This window comes from Hevea brasiliensis, chromosome 4 (genome assembly GCF_030052815.1).
Source record: "Hevea brasiliensis isolate MT/VB/25A 57/8 chromosome 4, ASM3005281v1, whole genome shotgun sequence".
Classification (NCBI taxonomy): Eukaryota; Viridiplantae; Streptophyta; class Magnoliopsida; order Malpighiales; family Euphorbiaceae; genus Hevea; species Hevea brasiliensis.
In genome coordinates, this window is record NC_079496.1 from 46024952 (window position 1) to 46033126 (window position 8175).

Consider the following 8175-nt stretch of genomic DNA (forward strand, 5'->3'; position numbering starts at 1 on the left):
CACCCAACAAATTACCATACTTCGCCTACCAGTAACCTATTAAATATACTACAAGGAATTTTAAAACAATTTCTATTCATTTGTAAGCTGGTGGGTAAATTTTTTTCACAAATATTAAAAACTTTTAATTGACATTAAGTCACAAATCAAATTTTTAGATATTTAAAACTACCGTAATTTTTACAAAAATTCTGGCAGAGTACTGGCTGTATTTTGAGAAAACAGTTCTTCAAAACCTGAAAAGAAACACACTTCCAATATTTTTACTCAACCATAACTCCAATACAGATCCATTTCATCTCACAATCTCATACAAGAAGCTCAACTCAAAATCAACCGCAATTCAAAGCATCTCATTTAAAAAAAAAAAGAATAATTTCTCATTCACAAAATACAAAAATTTAATTATTTACATAGATTACAAAAATCAAAAATAAATTTGAATATTATAATAATTTGCATTTTAATTACATACCCAAAATAATATTACAAAAGTTCTTGTACAACTGCTCAAACAATTTACATACATATAATTACATGCATACATCAAAATCTAATGTACAAGGGTATACCTCTAATATACCCAAAGCTAATCCTAATGAGTCTTTAAGGCGCAGCTATCGAAAATCTCACTCGGCTATTCTATCTTTACTTTCACCAGCGACAGCATACAAAGCTATCACTGAGTAGTGAACTCAGTGGTGTACAATCATAATTTAAAACATAATATACAATACCTTACCAAAATTTTAGCAAAGAATTTGGAAATCTTGAAATTCAATCAAAATTCTAAAAATCAAAATATTTATTGCTAATAAAATAAATCATTTGTTAAAATGACTCTGTTCGAGAATTTTAATTTATCAAATCATAACTGAACATTAAAGTAATTCCAGTAATTTATGGAAACAAATCTTAATTTCAATAAAATCAATTATGCATAAATCCCATTTGAAATCACAATTCTTACTATTCAAAACCTATTCTTTATCTCACTAACTATGCAAGACTAATCCATAAGGGCCATCTTCAGGGCGATTCTAACTCCCTATGGTCGGGGAGGTCGAATTATCATCCACAGTACACAACACAATAATGAAACTTCCTAAAGGGCCAACGAAAAACTTAGATCTAACCTCTAATAAGAGGAGAATCTAAGCCTGTACACAAACCATGGCATTCAAAACAAACAAAGCTAACTCCATTGTCTCCTCAACAAATGAGAGAGATAAGTAATAACCTAGTCAAGCATCTATAGTGAGATATAAAATAGTATCATAAATCTCTTTGTCCTTTTTTTGAGCTGTTTCGCTGGTTTTACAACCCCGCAAGTGCATAGATCGCTAACAAGTAATAAAGTGATGAGTAGAGTATCGTTCCCACAAGGAATTTGATTAGTAAGTACCAATTTACACAATAGTTTTGACTGTCTAGGCTATCGAATACTTAGAAAATGAAGTTTGTTAACCTTAAACACTAGAATGGTAAACTCAAAACAAAATGATTTATTTGAAACAATTCTGGAATTAAGATTTCACACTTGAATCTTACTAAGGATGTTATCTCATTTATTTACTGAATTGAGGATTGTTTTCCTTGATGGAAATCAGTCCTAAGTTATCCTAAATCCTCTCTCAAGGCACCTAGGGTGTATTCTAATTAACTCAAACCCAACTTTTGTGGTGATCAAATTAATTAAAATCCTTTAAGATTTTTGATCAATTTTGAATTTCCACAAAAGTATCAGCCTATGTTTAGGTAAGAATTCCTAGGTTTAAGATCTTGATTTTCTAATATTAATCTTTACCTTTCAGTCCTTCAATTAACATCTACAATCATTGCTAAGTGGGTACCAGCACATAGCATGCATTAAGATCACAAAAATTAAATCAAGGAATGAATCTCAAATCCAATAAATAAAACTTAGTGTTCATCCATAATAACAATTACAAGCGTTACTCTCCCAAATCCAGAATAAGAAAACTACTCACTCATGGTGAGTTCAGCAAACATCATGATAAAAGGTAAAAACAGTAAAAAGAAAATCATGTAGAAGAAATAAAACAATAAAAATCTGTCTAGGGAGATGAAATGAAGGAATCGAAGAGAGTCTGCAGCTTTGATCTTGTGGAGCTTCAGCTGAAAAACTCCTTTTGGTACTGATGTTTCTCTCCTCGAGATGGCTGGTGAGAGTGCAGAGTGTGGATTTCTCTCCTTCAAAACTCTTCAAAAGTGCTGTCAAAAGATAAAAGAGAGCCCCACTTTTTCTGATATTTTCTCTTCTATTTATAATGGTTGCTCTAGGGTTAGGTCATTTTAAGTCCAAAAGACTTTAGGAGTCTCATATGAATCAGAAAACAAGAGCGAAAATTCGAGTTATAAAACTGTCTTGTACACGGCCCGTGTGTCACTACACAGCTTAAGGCCGTGTAACTTGTTGGAGTAGAACTACGAAGTCTTGCATTGGCACAGAGAGTTACATGGGTCTGCGCCAACTACACGGGCCTGGTTACATGGGCCGTGTACTATTGTTCCCATAAGGTTCTTCAAGCTTGTGCTCAATAGAGACTTACACGGGTCCCTACAGATTATACGGGTATAATTACACGACCCGTGTACTTTTGTTTCTCCATTGGCTATCTGGCTTTCTTCTGGCAGAAGGTTACACGGGTCTGGGGCTTGGTTTACATGATCCGTGTACTTTGTATCAGCAGCAATGCTCAGTATCTTGACCTCTCCAAGCTTCCTTTTGCACTCCTATACTGTGGGGCTTCACCCAAATACCTGAAATGATGCAGAAAATATGAAATTAAGGGCTTGACAATAGAAATTATAAAAACTAATGAAATCAACTACTATGCATGAAAATACTTGCCTAAATGCTATGAGATAGTATACAAATGTGCTTAAAAACATCTATATATTTCAAGTGTATCAAATACCCCCAAACTCAAACTTTTGCTTGTCCTCAAGCAAAGCAAAATTCTGTTTTAAAACACATTTCAGGGGATACTTAGGAATATAACCAACAATTTAATAAGCATAGAATTGAACTCCTCCAACCTTCATGTAACACTCTTATTTGCATAGCCTGGTACATTTTACTGTTACGGTGATCCGTGTCGGTCCCGACAATTAAGGGGATTAGAACCACATCTAAGACACCTAGTTAAGCCCTGAACGCAAATAATTAATAATTTCCAAATAGTTAAGTATAAAGAAGAAAAACAAAGTATAAAAAGTTAAATGAGCCGGGAGTCACAGCGATGGGTGACCTTCCCGAGAAATGATTGCGAGGTAAGTCTTAACTCAAATTTCGAACTGAAAAATGAGATGCCGCGGTCCTTAGGACTATTGCAAACACAGTAAAAAAGAAAAAAATCACGAAAAAGAGTTGTTAAGCAGGTCAAATAATTAGATTAAGGATTCGGAAGAAATATCGAATAACTTACAAACCGGATTGAACCAGCGAGGGGCAATTTGGACAATTCACCCCTAGAGCTGACTCCTGACCTAACTGTCTAATAAAATCAGAGAAAAGAAAATTTTGGGATCAAGAATTAAATTAAAGAACTAATGGAAAAATAAATGTAAAAGAAAAAGAAAAAGGAAAAAGTTTATTACATCATGCTTACATCATTAGTGTGACATCATAAAGGGTATTTTGATTTTCCCCACCATAATTGACCAAGTCAATTAAGTAAAAATATACATAAAATACCTAAAAAAAGAAAAGAAAAATCATTTCTTCTTCTCCATCCAAGTGAGCCGGCCTCCTCTCTCTCTCTCTCTCTCCACCATTGTAGCACCACCATAAAAGCTTGAGTTTAAGCTTGATTTCAATCACTTAAACCTATTTTGACCCCAAACTAATCCATAAAAACTTGTTAGATCAACTTGAGAAAGCTTTAGAAGAAGAAAAGAAAAAAAGAAAAGGAAGAAAGTGAAGATTGAACTTCAAAGTTTAAGGTTAGTGAGTTAAATTGAAAATTTATGTTTAGTACTTATGTTTTTAGTGTAAATAACTTAGATCTTAACTTAAAATCAAAAGAAAACACTTGTTGGGGGAGTAATATGGAAATTTTGGCCAGCTTAAGTTAGGGTTTGAAATGAATGATTTTGATGTGTTTTATTTGATTGTTTAGGTTGAATGAAGTATGTAAACATTGAATGTGCACTTTGAATGCATTAGATTTAAACTCTATGTAATTAAGGTTTTGAGCATGTGAAAAAATGGAGAAAAAGTTGAGAATTGGTCAATTGATGTAATTGACCTTATTTGAGTTGAGAAGCGGTCAATTATGACTATTTGTGGTGTGTGTGAATTGTTAGAACCAAGTTTCAATTCGGATTAGTTAAGGTCAATATGCAGACAGCTTGACCTAGGTCCCTTTTAGGGACCAAAACTGAAAATTTACCAACCAATTGGTGTGAGATCAATTGGGAATGAAACTAGACACAAAATGAACAATTTTTCACTTAGGAATCATGCCCAGAAAATGACCATAACTTATTGAACTATTAGGCAAAATCTGGATTTGGGCACACTGCCCTATACAAAAATGACCAAATAAACAGTAGTTACTTAAATGACTATAACTTGGTCTAGGAAGGTCCAAATGACCTGAATCTTATATCGATGGAAAGCTGAGACATATCCCTACAACTTTCATGAAGAAAATAAACCCAAATTGTGATCATAACGTATCCAAAAAGTCACTTGCAATCAACCAACAAAAACTGCCAATATCCAGAAAATGCCCAGAATTCTAGGTAACACCAAATCTGACCAGCCCCATTCAAATAGTCATATCTTGGGCTAAAAAACTCCAAATGGAGTGATTCAAAAAGGGAAATAAAGTTAAGACAATAAGGAATAACTTCTACGAAGAAAACTTAGCCAAATTTTAACAGCAACTTGACAAATGGAATAGTGCAAAAAAGGATACCAAATCTGAAAATTTCACCTAAGAGACTTAAAATTTGAGGAAACAACCAAAACTAACAAATTAGGTAACCAAAATGTGGTATATGGGTGAAATTAAAATTCCCATACCTATTAAGCATGAGAAAGCCAACAATTTGACTTGAATAGTATCGTGAATAGTAACCCCGAAATACAAATTTTAAAGAACGTCAAGTATATTAAAGCTAGATATAAATAGATTTGAATTTATTTTTGGACTTATGATAAATTATGATATTGAAACACTGTAAAATTGTGTGTTTCAGTCGAAAAGAATACTGATACACTTGAATTGTATAGATGTTTTTAAGCAGATTTGTATTCTAATTCATAGCATTTAGACAAGTATTTTCATGCATAGTATTTAATTTCATTAGTTTTTGTAAATTATGTTGCCAAGCCCGTAATTCCATGTTTTCTACATTATTTTAGGTGCTTGGGTGAAGCCCTAAAGAATGGGAGTGCAAAGGAAAGCTTAGAGAGGTAAAAAGACAGAGAATTGCTGCTGATACAAAGTACACGGATCGTGTAAACCAAGTCCCAAACCCGTGTAACTCTCTGCTAGAAGAAAGCCAAGAGAATTGATGAGAAACACAAGTACACGGGTAATGTAAGTAAACCCGTGTAATATACAGGGACCCGTGTAAGTCTCTGCTGGGCGCAAGCTTGAAAAACCTTATGGGAACAACAGTACACGGCCCATGTAACCAGGCCCGTGTAGTTGGCACAGACCCGTGTAACTTTCTGTGCCAGTGTAAGATTTTGCAACTCCCTTCCAGCAAGTCACACGGCCCTACATTACGGGACCCGTGTAGTGACACACGGGCCGTGTACTATGCTGCAGCCAGTCTTGTAACTCGAATTCCCCTTCTATTTTCTGATTCAAATGAGACTCCTAAAGCCTTTTGGACTCAAAATGACCTAACCGTAGAGCAACCAATATAAATATAAAAGAAAACATAAGGAAAAAAGGGGGAGGTGACTGCTGCTGGATCACTCTTGAAGGTTGTCTGTCAGCTCTACATCGATTTCAAAGAAGTTTCCAGCTAAAGCTCCACAACATCAAAGCTGAAAACTCTCTTTGGTTCCTTCGTTTCATCTCCCTAGATAGATTTTTATCATTTTATTTCTTCTGTATAACTTTTTTTTTATTGTTTTTACTTTTTATCATGACATTTGCTGAACTCATCATGAGTGAGTAGTTTTCTTATCTGGATTTGGGAGAGTAGCTCTTGTAATTATTATTATGGATGAACACTGAACTTTATTTATTGGATTCGAGATTCGTTTCTTGATTTAATTTCTTGTGATCTTAATGCATGCTATGTGTTGGTACTCACTTAGTTATGATTGTAGATGTTAATTGAAAGGCTGAAAGGTGAAAATTAACATTAGTAAATCAAGATCTTGAACCTAGGAATTCTGACCTAGACATAGGCTGATACCTTTGTGGAACTTCAAAATTGATCAAAGATCCTAAAGGATTTTAATTAATTTAATCACTATGAAAGTAGGGTTTGAGTTAGTTGAAATAGACCCTAGATGCATTGAGAGAGGATTTAGGATAACTTAGGGCTAATTTCCATTAAGGAAAACGATCATCAATTCAGTAAATAAATGAGATACATCCCTAATAAGATTCAAGTGTGAAATCTTAATTCCAAAATTGTTCCAAAAAATAGATTACTTCATTTTAAGATTACTATTCTAGTATTTAAAGTTAACAAACTTCATTCCCTAAATATTCGATAGCCTAAACAGTCAAAATTACTGTGTAGATTGGTACTTGCTAAACAAAGGTCCTCGTGGGAACGATACTCTACTTATCACTTTATTAGTTGTTAGCGATCCATGCACTTGCGGTGGTTACAAAATAGCGAAACAAGTTTTTGGTGCCATTGCCGAGGATCTTTTAGTTTTAGTAATATCAAGTGATAGGCAATTTAGCTAATTTAGGCAATTATATTTATTATTTAATTTTATTTTACTGGTTGTATTTCTTTTCTTTTCTCTTAGGTGCCCGATTTGGTATATGACCAGAATAAAGCCAGAAGAAATTTTGGACTGTGATTCGAAGATAGACAGAACTCTGAAAGCTATCAGGAGAGAAAGGAAATATCAAGAACACGGTCAAGGAGATCTTGAATTCCCAACCATGGCCGATAATAATGACAGACCAAGACTCTTGAGAGATTACAGAGCTCCATCTGTCCAAGATTTTAGCCCAGTGTCACTAGACCCACAGTGGAAGCCAACAACTTTGATTTAAAACCAGCATGGCTCCAAATGATTCAATAAACCCAGTTTGTAGGTTCATCAATAGAGGACCCACACTATCACCTCCAGTGCTTTCTTGCCCTATGTGATACATTCAAGATAAATGGAGTGTCTGATCAAGCAATAAGACTCAGAGCATTCCCATTCTCCCTTCAGGATAGAGCAAGGAAGTGGTTACTTTCTCAACCAGCTGGAACATTCACTACCTGGGAAAATCTTTCTCAAGCTTTTCTAGCAAGATATTTCCCACCTGCAAAGACTGCAAAGCTGAGGCTTGAGCTCAACACCTTCAGATAAAAGGAAGGAGAGTCACTCTATGATGCATGGGAAAGATATAAGGACCTGCAGAGGGAATGTCCACACCATGGCATGGAAGATTGGCTATTGGTGCAAAATTTCTATAATGGATTACTACCCTCTATAAGGAGCATAGTTGATTCAGTTGCAGAGGGTGATCTAATGGAGAAAACAGTGCCACAAGCACTTGAACTTTTAGAAAGGGTTGCATACCATAATTATGAGTGGTCGAATGAAAGAGGAAATGCAAGAAGAACTGTAGGGGTCCTGGAAGTAGATGCCCTAAGCATGATAAATGCCCAATTTGATCAGCTCACAAAGAAACTCGAAAGAATGCAAGCCAACGCAGTTGGTACAAATAGTCAACATGAGGACAGCTATGAAGGAGGATACATGAATTCAGAATATAGCAATTTCAGTGAACCCTCTACAGAATAGATGAACTATGTGAATAATGGAGGAAACTTCAACCAGAGGCAGCCAAACAATCCGTATTCAAATACTTACAACCTTGGATGGAGAAACCACCCAAATTTCTCATGGTCCAATCAGCAGAACCAGCCAATAAACAAGGAACAAGGGTACAAACCTCCAGCACCCCCTGGATTTTAGAACAAAGTCAAAACTTTGCACAG

The 8175-nt window shown here is 35.0% G+C and overlaps 1 non-coding gene across 1 annotated transcript; it reads right to left on the reverse strand.

The window, feature by feature from the left end:
- Positions 1-7507: 7507 nt before the first annotated feature.
- Positions 7508-7614, reverse strand: LOC131179722 (small nucleolar RNA R71). The gene has a single exon (XR_009148609.1). It is a non-coding gene; the product is annotated as a small nucleolar RNA R71 (small nucleolar RNA).
- Positions 7615-8175: the final 561 nt, after the last annotated feature.